At 39.4% G+C, this 12792-nt stretch overlaps 1 pseudogene; it reads right to left on the bottom strand.

The window, feature by feature from the left end:
• Positions 1-740: 740 nt before the first annotated feature.
• On the bottom strand, positions 741-12766 carry LOC144368266 (carnosine N-methyltransferase-like; annotated as a pseudogene).
• Positions 12767-12792: the final 26 nt, after the last annotated feature.

Below are 12792 nucleotides of genomic sequence, written 5' to 3'. Positions count from 1 at the left end.
ATCAGTCATTACAATGGCAGACTTGTGAGAGTTTCATGAAGACACTGGAGATTAGTTTTTTTCAATTGAAAGACAATTGTGGGCTTCAGTGAAAAAGTATATATGAAGGTTATTTCCTCCATCTTTACTTGTGCAATGGAAATCTGCATTGCATACTTTATTTAGGAACAAAAGAATTGGTAACTTAAAGTGAATAGACACTATTTCTACATATTATTAGTGTTAGGGTCGGGCAAACGTCGGAGGAAGAGACCACCAAGAGACTTGTCTCATGCAAAAGGAAAAGGTTTGGGGGGGGAGCGGGGGGGGGGGGACCAGCATGCTAGGGCCCAGAGCTCTCCTGAGAGAAACTGGAGCCCAGAGTACAGCTTAAGCAGAGTTTTTATACAGTGTTTAAACAGGGAAGCTCATATGGCAGTTAGGGTGCAAGAGTGGGATTGTTACAAAATAACCATTACAGAATAATCATGTGTTTTGTCAGGGGGTGTTGGGTCAGGGTACATTTTGACATAAGTAACTGTTTTTAACATAAGTTTCGGGTTCCAGGAAAACAGAACTTAAACTTACAGAAAAGCAAAACTTAAACTTAACAGGAGAGAAACACTTAAATTTAACCTTTACATTAGGAATAAGAAGACATCACTGATTTGATGTCTTGTAATCACTGATAGTTGATTTTGAGTTGTTTATCTCAGCATTTGTTCTTATTAAACTTTTCTGAATGATATATCCTAAAACCATTATTGTGTCTTATGAACTACAAATAAGACAAATTCATAATAGTATTTCAAAATAGAGAAATCCTTCACAGTCTATGTTGACAATACGGATTCTTTGTCCACCTGTACCTGGAATCTATTTTGCAGAACAACATTGTTTATATCCTCATAGCTCAATTCTATGGAATAATTCTTTGCCAAATTTTCAAAGTGGTCCAGCAGAGAACCAAGATTTATCAAAATTCACCTGGCTTGTATGTGTTTCATATTATATCAATATAGTCAATTACATTGTGAGCTGTGCCTATGCAGAGTGCCACCTACCGCATTATGAATAAATCTCCTGAAAATCTTCTGCTGTCAAACAAAATTTAGAACCAGGAGGAAAACTGTGGGGGTCAATATCAGGGAAAAAAAATGGGTGGCATCTGATCTTCTGATCTCCCATTATTGCTAAACAGGTAGATCCAGGAATAAAGTGTATGTTTATTAATTTTAGAACATCTGTTCAGAACAAGGTTGAGATAAAAGAGCCTAAAACAACAACAACAACAACAAAAAACACTTAATTCCTATCCTTGACAAGGATCACCTAGCACAGCTAATTCCCAGTCCAGATTTCCTAGTTCAGCAACAGGTATCAGAATAAGTTCTTTAGTAGGATCCCATCTGTCTTAGAAAAACTCAAAATTTCTTTAATGATTAGCTCAAAAGCCACGCAGAGAACTGCACTTGCATTTTTCTTACTCTCACGGAGGTTGCCCAAGCATCCCCTGCAGCCCTTGTGCAGCTGAGAAAGGGTCAGTGGGAGGCAACAGTGTTGCTGGATTGCCTGCTGGCCCTAGGCATCTCAGCCTTGCTGCTCCTAGCTACTGAAAGCGCTGTGGCGGCTGGTTTCCTCCAGATGGCGCTCGTTGCAGACATGCCCTGAACAGGCTGCCCACCCCTCCCCCACCAATCTCAGGGTTCCAAACACACTGGGGTCTGACTGGTTTTCAGCTACTGAGCTTGTATGGCCTTCAAGGAGTGATTATAGTTGCTTTCAAGTATATAGATTAACAATAAAGTGCTTTAATGTATATTTTCATGATATAATTAACAAATTTGCATGAATGTAAGACAAAAAATTCTTGCAAATTGTCAAGCTAATATTGAGTGTTATCTTTGTAGTATATGAAGTTTGATGTCAATGTCTTACCAAATTATCTGTTCTCTGACACTGCCTGTACCTGGGCATCAGAGATATATGTAAATTGGCAGGTCTGCAGTATAAGTTGGTTGGCTAGCTGGAATAAGATTTATTCCCAAGTATTTTTAAAATAGTTTTTGTTGTAAATGAATACATTTTATATATTTGTATTTGATGCTGAGGATCAAACCCAGTGCCTCATGCATGCTAGGTTAGCGCTCCACCACTGAGCTACTAACCCCAGTTTCTATTCCCAAGTATTTGTGAGGCTATTGTGAATGAGATACTTTTCCTGATTTCTCTCTCTGCAGATGCATCACTGGAGAAGAGGAAAGCAATTAATTTATGTAAGCTGACCTTTTATCCTGCTACTTTGTTGAATTTGTTTATCAACTTTAGAAGTTTTCTGGTGGAGTTTTTGGGGACTTCTAAATATAGGATCGTGTCAACAGCAAACAGAGATAACTTGACTTGTTTTCCTATTTGTATCCCTTTAATTTCTTTCTTTTGCTGGATTATTTTGGTGATAGTTTCAAGGACTATAGTGTATAGTAATGATGAAAGTGGATACCCTGTCTTGTTATTGATTTTAGAGGAAATGTCTTCAGTTTTTATCCCTAAGTATGATGTAGGCCTTGAATTTGTCATATATAGCCTTTACAGTATTGTAATAATTTCCTTCCATTCCTAGTGTTTTAAACACTAGGGTTTCTCCAGTAGTTTCAACATGAATGGGTGATGGACTTTTTTGTATAGTTTTCTCGAATCACTTGGGATAATCACATGATTCTTATACTTAATAATCACATAATTCATGTGGTGAATGGCATTTATTGATTTGCATAAGTTGAACTACCCTTACATTCCTGGGATAAAATACACTTTATCTTGTTGTACTATCTTCCTCAGTGATTTTAAATGTGGCATGTCAATTTGTTATTTTGGATTTTCACGTCAATTTTCATCAGGTATATTGGTCTGATATGTCTTTGTCTGGTTTTGTTTTCAGGGTGACATTGGCTTATAGAGTGACATTTGACAGTGTTCCTTCCTTTTCTATTTCATCGAAAATTTTGATGAGAAATGGCATTAGTTCTTTTTTTAAAGTCTTACAGACCTCAGCTGAGATTTCTCTTGGTCCTAGGTTTTCTTTGTTAGAAAGCTTTAATTGCTGCTTCAATTATATTGCTTCATCTTGGTCTGTTCAAATTTTCCAGATACTCATGATTCATTTTTGGTCAGTCATATGTGTCTCGGCATTTGGCAATATATTCTAGATTTTCTAATTTATTGATATAAGTTTTCACAACAGTTTCTAATGATCCTCTGAATTTCAGAATTGTCTGTGGTGATATCTCCTTTTTCATCTATGATTGTGTTGACTTGACTCTTTCTATTTTTTTTAGTTAATTTGGCTAAGATTTTATCAGTCTTATCTTCTAAAAGGACCAAAAATCTCATTGATCTTTGGTAGTTTTACACTTTCATTAATTCTATTATGAAGTCAGTGTTAGTATAAGTATTCCAGGAAGAATAAAGAGATTCTTGGCCACCAATATCCGACATTAGGAAATGTACATCATTAATCACTATCTCTTCTACCTTACTGCCTACTGTAGAGTATATATGTACTATTTTATTCATATAAAATTATTAAAGGTGGATCTCACTATTGAAGTATGCTTTCCCCCTTCATATCAATGTAAACCCTTACTTTCCACTATTTTTACTATTTTTAAAAGTCTGCTTTATTTTTTTTTCAGTTTTTCTACCAGATATTTCCCCAGGAAATAGATGAGAATTAGCAATTAAAAATCAAGAAGTCACTGAATACCACGCTGAAAAGATAATATTTGAGCAAACTTTGAATGTTAAATTTAAAAAAATAGCAAACACTTACTTGAGTTGTACCGATTCTTGTTTCCTTTTTCTACTCTTTTTGAGTTAAAATGTGTCAAACATTGTTAAATCACACTTATGGCTTCTGTGGTCTTCTTCTTATGCAAGAGACCAAGTGACTATTATACTTCTTATGCAGTGTGATCATTTTAAATCTAAACTTCTCCTGTAACCATATTTTGACACCACAGCCAAAAAGAGAATAAGTGAAATGGAAGCTCAGACAATAGAAAATGAAGATTGAAAACTGGCCTTTGTCTTCCAAATTTATCATATAAACTAAAAAATATTTATTTGAAGGAAATTGATTAGATATTTTCCCTCCACATCTTTAATCACACACAAAAAAAGACTTCCCCTTGACATGGAGCAAAGCTAAAGAAATTATAAAAATATTGAAAAACTAACATCCTTTTGTCAGTAAGAGCTTATGTTCTATGATGTTTTCAAATGTTTCAAGAAACTAGGGTTTACATTAATATTGTGAGAGTTAAGTATCTTTTTTAATGTAGTATAATTTTCTTCTTGAAAAATTTTAAGGAGAACGTATAATTTTGAAAATAAAAAAAAGAACGTTTTTATAGATGCTAGTTTCCCCCGCATTGTCCAAACCTACAGTGATAATTTTGTTATCCTGCTTAGTGAATAGCCTCCATATCCTGTTTTAGAGAATTCCCATCTTGTGCAGTTGACCCCATCCAGCTACTTGGGCCACATGGCCTGGCCACCCCTGGCTTAGGCTAAAAAATACAGAGAAGCATTTGAGCATCTGCTTCTGTTGCTTTTGCCATTCTCAACCTGGTCACTGGTCCTCTTCCAGGGAACCAAGGGCAGGCTAACACCCAGGGCACTCTGCTCTGAGCAAGGCCCCATTGCTGGTGCCACCTGCTCCTGGACATTGTCACCACTTTACCACGAGTTTTATGGGCCCCCAGTCCTCCCCTAGCTCCTTTTGGGTGACTGAAGTCTGAATTCTCTCCTTGTTCCTAAGGTTTGGGAAGTTTTCTGAGCATTTCATTGAAAAAATTGTGCCCTCCTTTAGTTTGTATTTTGAAAACACCAAAGATTCTTAGATTTGGTCTTTTAATGTTATCTCAGATTTCTTCAATATTCTGGTCAGGGTTACTTAATATCTTTTCTTTATTTTTGACTCTATGTTCAGTATTATATACTTTACCTTCAAAGCCTGACATTCTGCCTTCAAAAATGATTTATTGAGTCTTTAATTTCCAGGATTTCCATTTGGTCCTTTTTAAGAATCTCTCTTTTTATTTAAATGATCATTCACTTCCTGTATTTCATCTCTAGTTCATTCCTTAAAACTTTTAAGTCACTGAACATTTTAAGTACAAACTTTCTAAATTCTTTCTTCATCATTTCCTTAACTGTGATGTCAATGGGATCAGTTGTTGATCAGTGTTGTGAGCTATTTGGAGATTGTTTGATACTTTACTTTTTCACTTATATGTCTATTCATCTTCTGGGATGATTATTGCTTCTACTTTTATACAAGGAACTATTTCATGAGCTGCTTTCTCTTAAGAGAACCTGGTTGGGAGAATATCCATTTGTTCATACTTACTACACTCAATGTGTGTCCTCTTCTCTTCTCACAATCAGCACGACATGAGAGAGTGGTATAAACATTAAACCCTGTTTTTTCAAGCACTTCAGAACAAACCATATACTAATCAACCTTATGAGAAACAAAAACTAGTTAAAACTGTTTTTCACAGTTCCTCTAACCCCAAGTATAAAATCATAGTAATGATCTGGAAGTTGTTGAGAAATTAATTACTAAAGATTGCAACATTACTATTATATTACATAGTGAAGAAGAGGGGAGTATAGATGAATTGCAGGGGGTGGGGCAGGGAAGAAGAGATAGAAAAATATCAACCAGGAGAAAAAAACATGCTGGTTGCCATTCTCCTAGCCAAAAAGATGCTGATCTCACCCACTGTTCTCTGAAGATCAGACCCCAGGATAACTACTCAGAAGTATTCTTTATAAAAATGTATCTACCTTGCTTCAGATGGTAATACACATTTATATGACCTCTGTTTCAGAATACTGTTATACAAAAACGATCATGAATATTTCTTATAAGAGCTTGTTGCACTGGAACAAAGAGAACCTGGGTCATGCAGGTGTCCTCCTACCTGCATGTGCTTCAATCTCCTGATAATCCCAATGACCTCCAGGCCCTCCTGAGCACAGAGTCCATCTAAGAAGTCACAGTCTGGGCAGCATTTGTCAATAGAAGCTAGGAGACCACACCATGAAGAATCATCCTAGGGGCTGAGGGTGAGTGTGAAGGGCTGTCCCTCCTCTCCCTGTCCCCTGTGGATAAGTGCTGCTTATCAAAAATCTCCTCCAGAATCAGCCTGCAGCTAAGGATAATTTGCATGATGGACAGAAATCTCTTAGATTGGAACAAGAGAAGACGTGACAAGCCAGCCCAGCCGAGGCCTCAGGAGGCAGACTCAGGGGAACCTCCACCCTGGTCTGCACACCCCTCCTTCTCGGGCTTCTCTGTTACTGCACAAGTTCTTCCTCAAGGAACCGACCCATGGAGCCCAGAGTTCTGGGATCAACCTGGAGCTTGCTCTCAGCTCAGCATGGCTCTGCCTTTGGGGGGCAGGATCCTCAGGATTTTAGACCCACACTTGCTTACTGGTTGCTGTGAGTCTGAGGGGCCATAGCTGCCAGAAGAGAGGGGCTGCTGCTCACATGGTCAATGACACCACCTTCCAGTCAGCCCATGGGACACTGGACTTACACTGAAGGGAGGGGGCTACCAGAAAGCCAAGAGCATCCTTGAAGTGAGCCTGGACTAGGCAGGCAGAAAATCCTTTGGAAATCTTTCTCAATGTTAATCCCACCTCTCCTTTTCTCTCTGTGGAGTCACCTTGGCCTCCTCTGACCTGACTCAGCCATCCTCAGTATCTGGCCATCAGTAAGACAGCTAGTAACACTGCTCTAAAGGCAAATTGGGGCATAAGTATGGACATTAGTACCAGCAGAAACCATGCAGGCTCCTTTACTTGTCAATTATGATGATAGCAAATGACATACACTATCCTTGGTCTGATTTCAGGTTTCAACATAGAAAACCCAGCCACCTGTCCACCAGCAGGAATCAGGTCACAGATGAGACTACTTCTGTACCACAGCACATGGCAGTAGGAGCAGCTGGCAGTGACTCATGGTGACACAGAAGGGTACGTGGGACAGGAAACACCTGCCCAGTGTTATTCTGTGTACCACTCACTGAGCCACGGGCATGACCTTGGTCTCCACTCACTCAGCTGGTTTCCCACTACATCCAAGCTATGGAATTAGAGTGGAGATACTGACTGGAAATTGAGTTATCCCAATGGATTTGTTAAAGCCAGGTGAGGTGGTACATGCCTGTAACCCCAGTAAACCAGGAGACAGAGGCAGGTGGATTCCAAGTTTAAAGCCAGCCTCAGTAACTTAGGGAGGCCCTAAGCGACTTATTTCTAAATGAAAAATTAAAAGAAGGGCTGAATTTGTTGCTCAGGGGTGAAACCGCCCTGGGTTCAAACTGCAGTACCAAAAGAAAAAGAAAAAATAATAATTTTTTTTTATTTTAAATTGAAAGTCATATCACTTCCATCCGTATCCATGAAGCAAATAGTTCACAGTTTTCTGGATGGACAGTGTCTCTAGAGAACCTGGTTTCTGCATTAGACACTCACACTCTCTTCCCTGCATTTGAACAGAGTGTGTCAGGAAAAGGACCTCCTTTGACAGGTTGGCCTTGACTGAGAAAACAAAAGATTGTGAGCCTGTAGGATGTCATGGACAGCATGACACATGCTGACCTGACCAAAGCAGTTCTCAGTGTCTGAGGACAAGTTTGTCCAACAGCTCATACAATTAAGAAGTGTGCACATGGGACTTAGGGGAGAGCAAGGACCACCATATTCTTACACCCAAGAAGAAATGCTCACATGCCTCCTAAATCTGATTGAAACTAAACTTTGTGTATCATAAAAGCAAGTACATGTTTGTCCTTGTGGAGATACAGTCTGGGACAGGGACGTAGATAATTTCATAGTGTACTCCCCTAGGAGGAGGGAAAAATGGCACCAAATGAAGCAAAGACAGGTCCATGAAAGAGATCAAGAAACCAGAATGTGTGAATGATCATGGGATTCAGCCCTAATCTATGGCTAGCCTTTCAATGCTATTAAATTTTTAAAAAATGGTCCCAATTAGTTTTACATAACAGGAGAATACATTTTGACACTTTGTACACAAATGGAGCACAACTTCTCGTTCCTCTGGATATACCTGGTGCAGAGACACACCAGTAACAAAATCATTAATGTTTACAAGGTAATAATGTCTGTCTTATTCCACCATCCTTCCCAGCTCCACACCCCCTCCACTCTCCTCTGCCCAATCCAAAGTTACTTCATTCTTTCCTCCCACTCCCTCTTAAGAGATCAGCATCCACTTATCAGAGAAAACATTTGGCTTTTGTTCTTCTATTTCAACATAGTTCTTGAAACACTGGGCAGAACAATTAGACAGATGGAAGAAATAAAATGGATATGTATATGAAAAAAAGAACTTAAATTAGTACTATTAGCTGACAATATGATCCTATACTTAGAAGACCCAAAAAGCTGCACGAGAAAACTTCTAGAACTAGTAAATGATTCAGCAAAATAGCAGAATATAAAATCAACACCCATAAGTCAAAGGCACTTCTGTATACCAGTGACAAATCCTCTGAGATTGAAATGAGGAAAACTACCCTATTTGTATAAACTTCAAAATAAAATAAGATGATTGGGAATCAAAGAAAAAAGTAAAAGACGTATACAATGAAAACTACAGAACCCTAAAGAAAGAAATCATAGAAGATACAGAAATATCTATCTTGCTTTTGGACAGAAAGAATTAACATTATCAAAAAGGATTGCCTTATTTTGCTTACCATGATATTCTTCAGCTCCATCCATTTTCAAGCAAATGCCATAATTTCATTCTTCTCTAATGCTGAGTAATATTGCATTGCATATATTTGCTATATCTTCTTTATCGATCAATTGTTGAAGGGAACCTAGGTTGATTCCATAGTTTAGCTATTGTGAATTGACCTGATATAAACATTGGTGGGGCTGCATTACTGAGGTATGCTGATTTTATGTCCTTTTGTATAAACCAAGGAGTGAGAAAGCTAGGTGAAATGGTAGTTCCATTTCAAGTTTTCTGAGGAATCCCCATACATCTTTTCATAATGGTTGCACCTAATTAACTAAAAAAACTTAACACAAAAAGAAAAACGAAACAAAACAAACAAACAAAACCAAATAACCCAAACAATAAATAGCTAAAGAACTAGACACGTCACAGAAGAAATACAATTGATTAAAAGTATATGAAAAAAATCCAATGTCTCTAGCAATTAAAGAAATGTAAATCAAAACATTCTAAGATTTCATCTCACTCCATTTAGAATGGCAATCATGGAGAATATAAGCAACAATAATTGTTGGTGAGGATATGAGGGGAAAGGGTATGATGATCAGTTTTTGATAATAAAACAACTTGCGTGGGTGAAAATTGAGAGCTCAAAGCAGCCAGTGTTTCTCTGGACAACTGTTTTTCAAGAATGTCCTGAAGTAAAGATTTACTTAGGTAGTATTTACTCCTGCATCCTCCTGAACCCAAGTGTCTGGCTGACACAGATGGCCTCAGACCTCAGCACCAAACACACTCACTATGGGATGACAGTGATCATGAGACAGGGAGGAGGATGTGAGGTTTCCACAGTGAAACAGACACATAATCATGAGCAAGGCTGAGAGGGGCTGGGTCAGCCATCCCAGTTCTGTAGGTTTTATCCACATTTGGATGAAAAGGGCATTGTGAAGGAGCCCTCAGTGGACTGCTGGTGTGGGGTACAGACTGGGTGAATGGCTCCCCCAATCAGGTCAATGGCTGCCTGAGCTGGAGTGTGATCCTCCCTGCAGGAGCTCCTTGTCTGGAGCATGTTCAGGCTCTTTCCACCCTCTGCAGGGCCTCTCCTCTCCCACCATTCTCACCCCTTTCTGCACCTCATGGGTCTCCACTCCATGGCGTCCTGTCTCAATCCCTCCCCTCTGTACACCCAGGCCTCTCCCTCTGCACCTTGCCAGACCCTGCAGAGGAGACTAGGCCTAGAAATATGGCCAGACGATTCTCTGAACCCTGCTGCAGGCCAGCAATAGGGGCACCACAGCAAACATTCCCAGAGGTTCTCAGCCTCCTCCAGAGTCAGGTAGATAACAGGAGACTGGCCTGAGCACCCTGGTGGCCATCTCCTATGCCCTAGACCAACCTATCAGGACCTCCAAGTCAGCCCCAGGACCATCAGAGGTTGGTGGACGCCTGCAGCTTTAAATACCTGACTTCACCTGCCCAAATATCTACATACCTAAAGATCCTTTGTCACCAAATTGATACTGTCTGGCTCCATCCTCATCCTTCATGGAAAATGAACAATTTACTATACAAATGAAAACTAGGATCACAATCTAAACATTGGGAAATGAGTATCATTCATTCATTCACTGAAATGCTTGTAAAGAGCTTTAAGTTTCACAATGACTAACCAATATTAAACACAGGCAGTAGTAAAAGAGAAAAACTGAAGTTTGTGGATAACATGTGCAAGTGGTGGCCAGGCAGGGGGATCAGCAGGGGAGTCAGGTCTGTCAGCTGCAGGATCAGGTGGAGGAGTGAGGAGTGCGAGGTGGCTTGCTGGTCTTTGGCCTCTAAGCTGCAATGGCTGTGTGAGGAGCATGATGATGCTACCTCTCAGCTGAGCTTCACTCAGGTTGCCTTGCAGCAGGTGATGGATGAGCATGAAGTACTATGTGGGAGGCTATTTCAGGCTGAGAGGTCAGCATTGGTAGGTCAGCATTGCCCCCAAAGTTTGTACCTGTTATGGGAGCCCAAAAGCATTGTGCTGTGGCATGGCCCCTGGAAGGAGAGGAGCAGGCAGAGGAGGTGGCACCTGGAGCACAAGGCATGCCACATTTGGAAGCCCAGATGCCAGCCCCAGCATCTTTGCTTTGTGTGCCAGGACACCCATGTCCTTAGTCCCAAGCAATGCAACCCCATGTGCAAATGTCTGTACTCTACATTCAGTGCCAATCCCAGTGGGGTTCCCATACTCCTCTACAAGCCTCTGTAATAATGAAATCAGGATCAGCAGGAGCAACAGCCACAGCACTGGCAGCAGTTGCACCACAATTGCTTCCTGTAGTGACCTATCCACCTCGCTTGTGGGCTCCAGTGGGGTGCCAGGAGGGAATGGCTCCTCAATGTGTCCAGAGTTACTGGTGTGACCAGAGTTGCCTGAGTTGCTGGGGCCAGGATAAATATCCTGAGAACCTCCCAGGTAGATGCAACCTGGGAGATTAAAAAAAAAAAACTCCCATGCAAAAAGAAGGTCCTGAAGGTCCCCAGAGAATGACTTCCTTGAGGGGAAGCATAAGTCAAAGCCAGAAATAGGGTCAGGAGAGGCCCCAGGGGAGAGACCCCATGTGGGAGAGCATGAGTCTTAGCCTGGTGCTTTTAATTAAAAAAAGAATGTCATTGGGATTTTAATAGGAATTGCATGAAATCTTTGTAAATGTTTTGGTATTATGACCATTTTGGCTATATTAATTCTGCCTATCCAAGAGCATGAGAAATCTTTCCATCTTCTAAGATCTTTTTCAATTACTTTCTTTGGTATTGTTTAATTTTTATTGTAGAGGTCTTTCACCTCTTTTGTTAGATTGATTCACAAGTTTTTTTTGTTGTTGTTATTGTTATTGTTTGTTTGTTTGTTGGGTTTTGCTTTGTGTTGAGGTGAGAGTGAATGAGGAGGTTTTCCTAATTTCTCTTGCTGTAGATTCATTGCTTATGTATAGAAATGCATGTTTCATGGGTATTGATTTTATGTCCTAATTTGCTGAATATATGTATTGGTTCTAGATGTTTTCTGGGGAATTTTTTTTGGATCTTCTAAATATAGAAGTATGTCATAAGCAAATAGTGAAAATTTGAGTTCTTTTTTCTATTCATATCCCTTTAATTTCTTTCATCTGTCTGATTCCTCTGACTAGAGTTTAAAGATTATATTGAATAGAAGGGATGAAAGAGGACATCCCAGCCTTGCTTGAGTTTCATTAGAGAAAATGCTTTCTGTTTTTCTCATTTAGAATGATGTTGGCCTTGGGCTTAGCACAGAGAGTGTTTACAATGTGGAGGTATTGCACCTTGTTTGTTTAGAGCTCATCATGGGCATCTTCAAGCATGACCTCTTGTGGTATGAGATGACAGGGTCAGGTGATAAGCAAAAAAAATGGATTCATCATCAGGAGTCATGGAAGAAGAAGATTAATTCAAATGACTGGATTAGATCCTACTAAATAGAAAAGAGTTTTGTTTTCAAATTTCAAATAAGGGGGATGTAATCTTGAAATCCCACCAGAAAATCTCTCCAATTATTAAAATACAATTCTTTGTGTATATTTTCATTCTGAATCAAAAAGAAGTTTTAAATTTTTCTGTCTAAAAATGTCTGGAGATTCAGAAAGATTGAGACATCTGTAGGTTTGGCATTCAAAGCAGAAATGGAATCTATTCCCATTCTCAAAATCATAGCTATGCCTCCCTTTAAATCCATAATTATATGATCAAAATATTTGAAGAGCAAAATCTTTTTTCCTGAATTAACATATTTTCATAAATACAAAATATTAATGTATGGGTCTAGGTTTCAGTTTTTAAAGCAATAATCACACACTCTCCAATAACACACTTGAACATGAAAATACACTTACTAAGAGAATAGTTGCAGCTCGGAATGTGGCATGTGCTCACAATGAAAGTTCCATGTTGACCAGTCACCATGGTAATGTGGGATACATATCTTACCTTCCATTTCCACTCAGTTGATCTAGTGAGTGA

Source organism: Ictidomys tridecemlineatus, chromosome 2 (genome assembly GCF_052094955.1).
Source record: "Ictidomys tridecemlineatus isolate mIctTri1 chromosome 2, mIctTri1.hap1, whole genome shotgun sequence".
NCBI classification, from domain to species: Eukaryota; Metazoa; Chordata; class Mammalia; order Rodentia; family Sciuridae; genus Ictidomys; species Ictidomys tridecemlineatus.
This window is presented reverse-complemented; position numbering and strand designations above follow the sequence as displayed.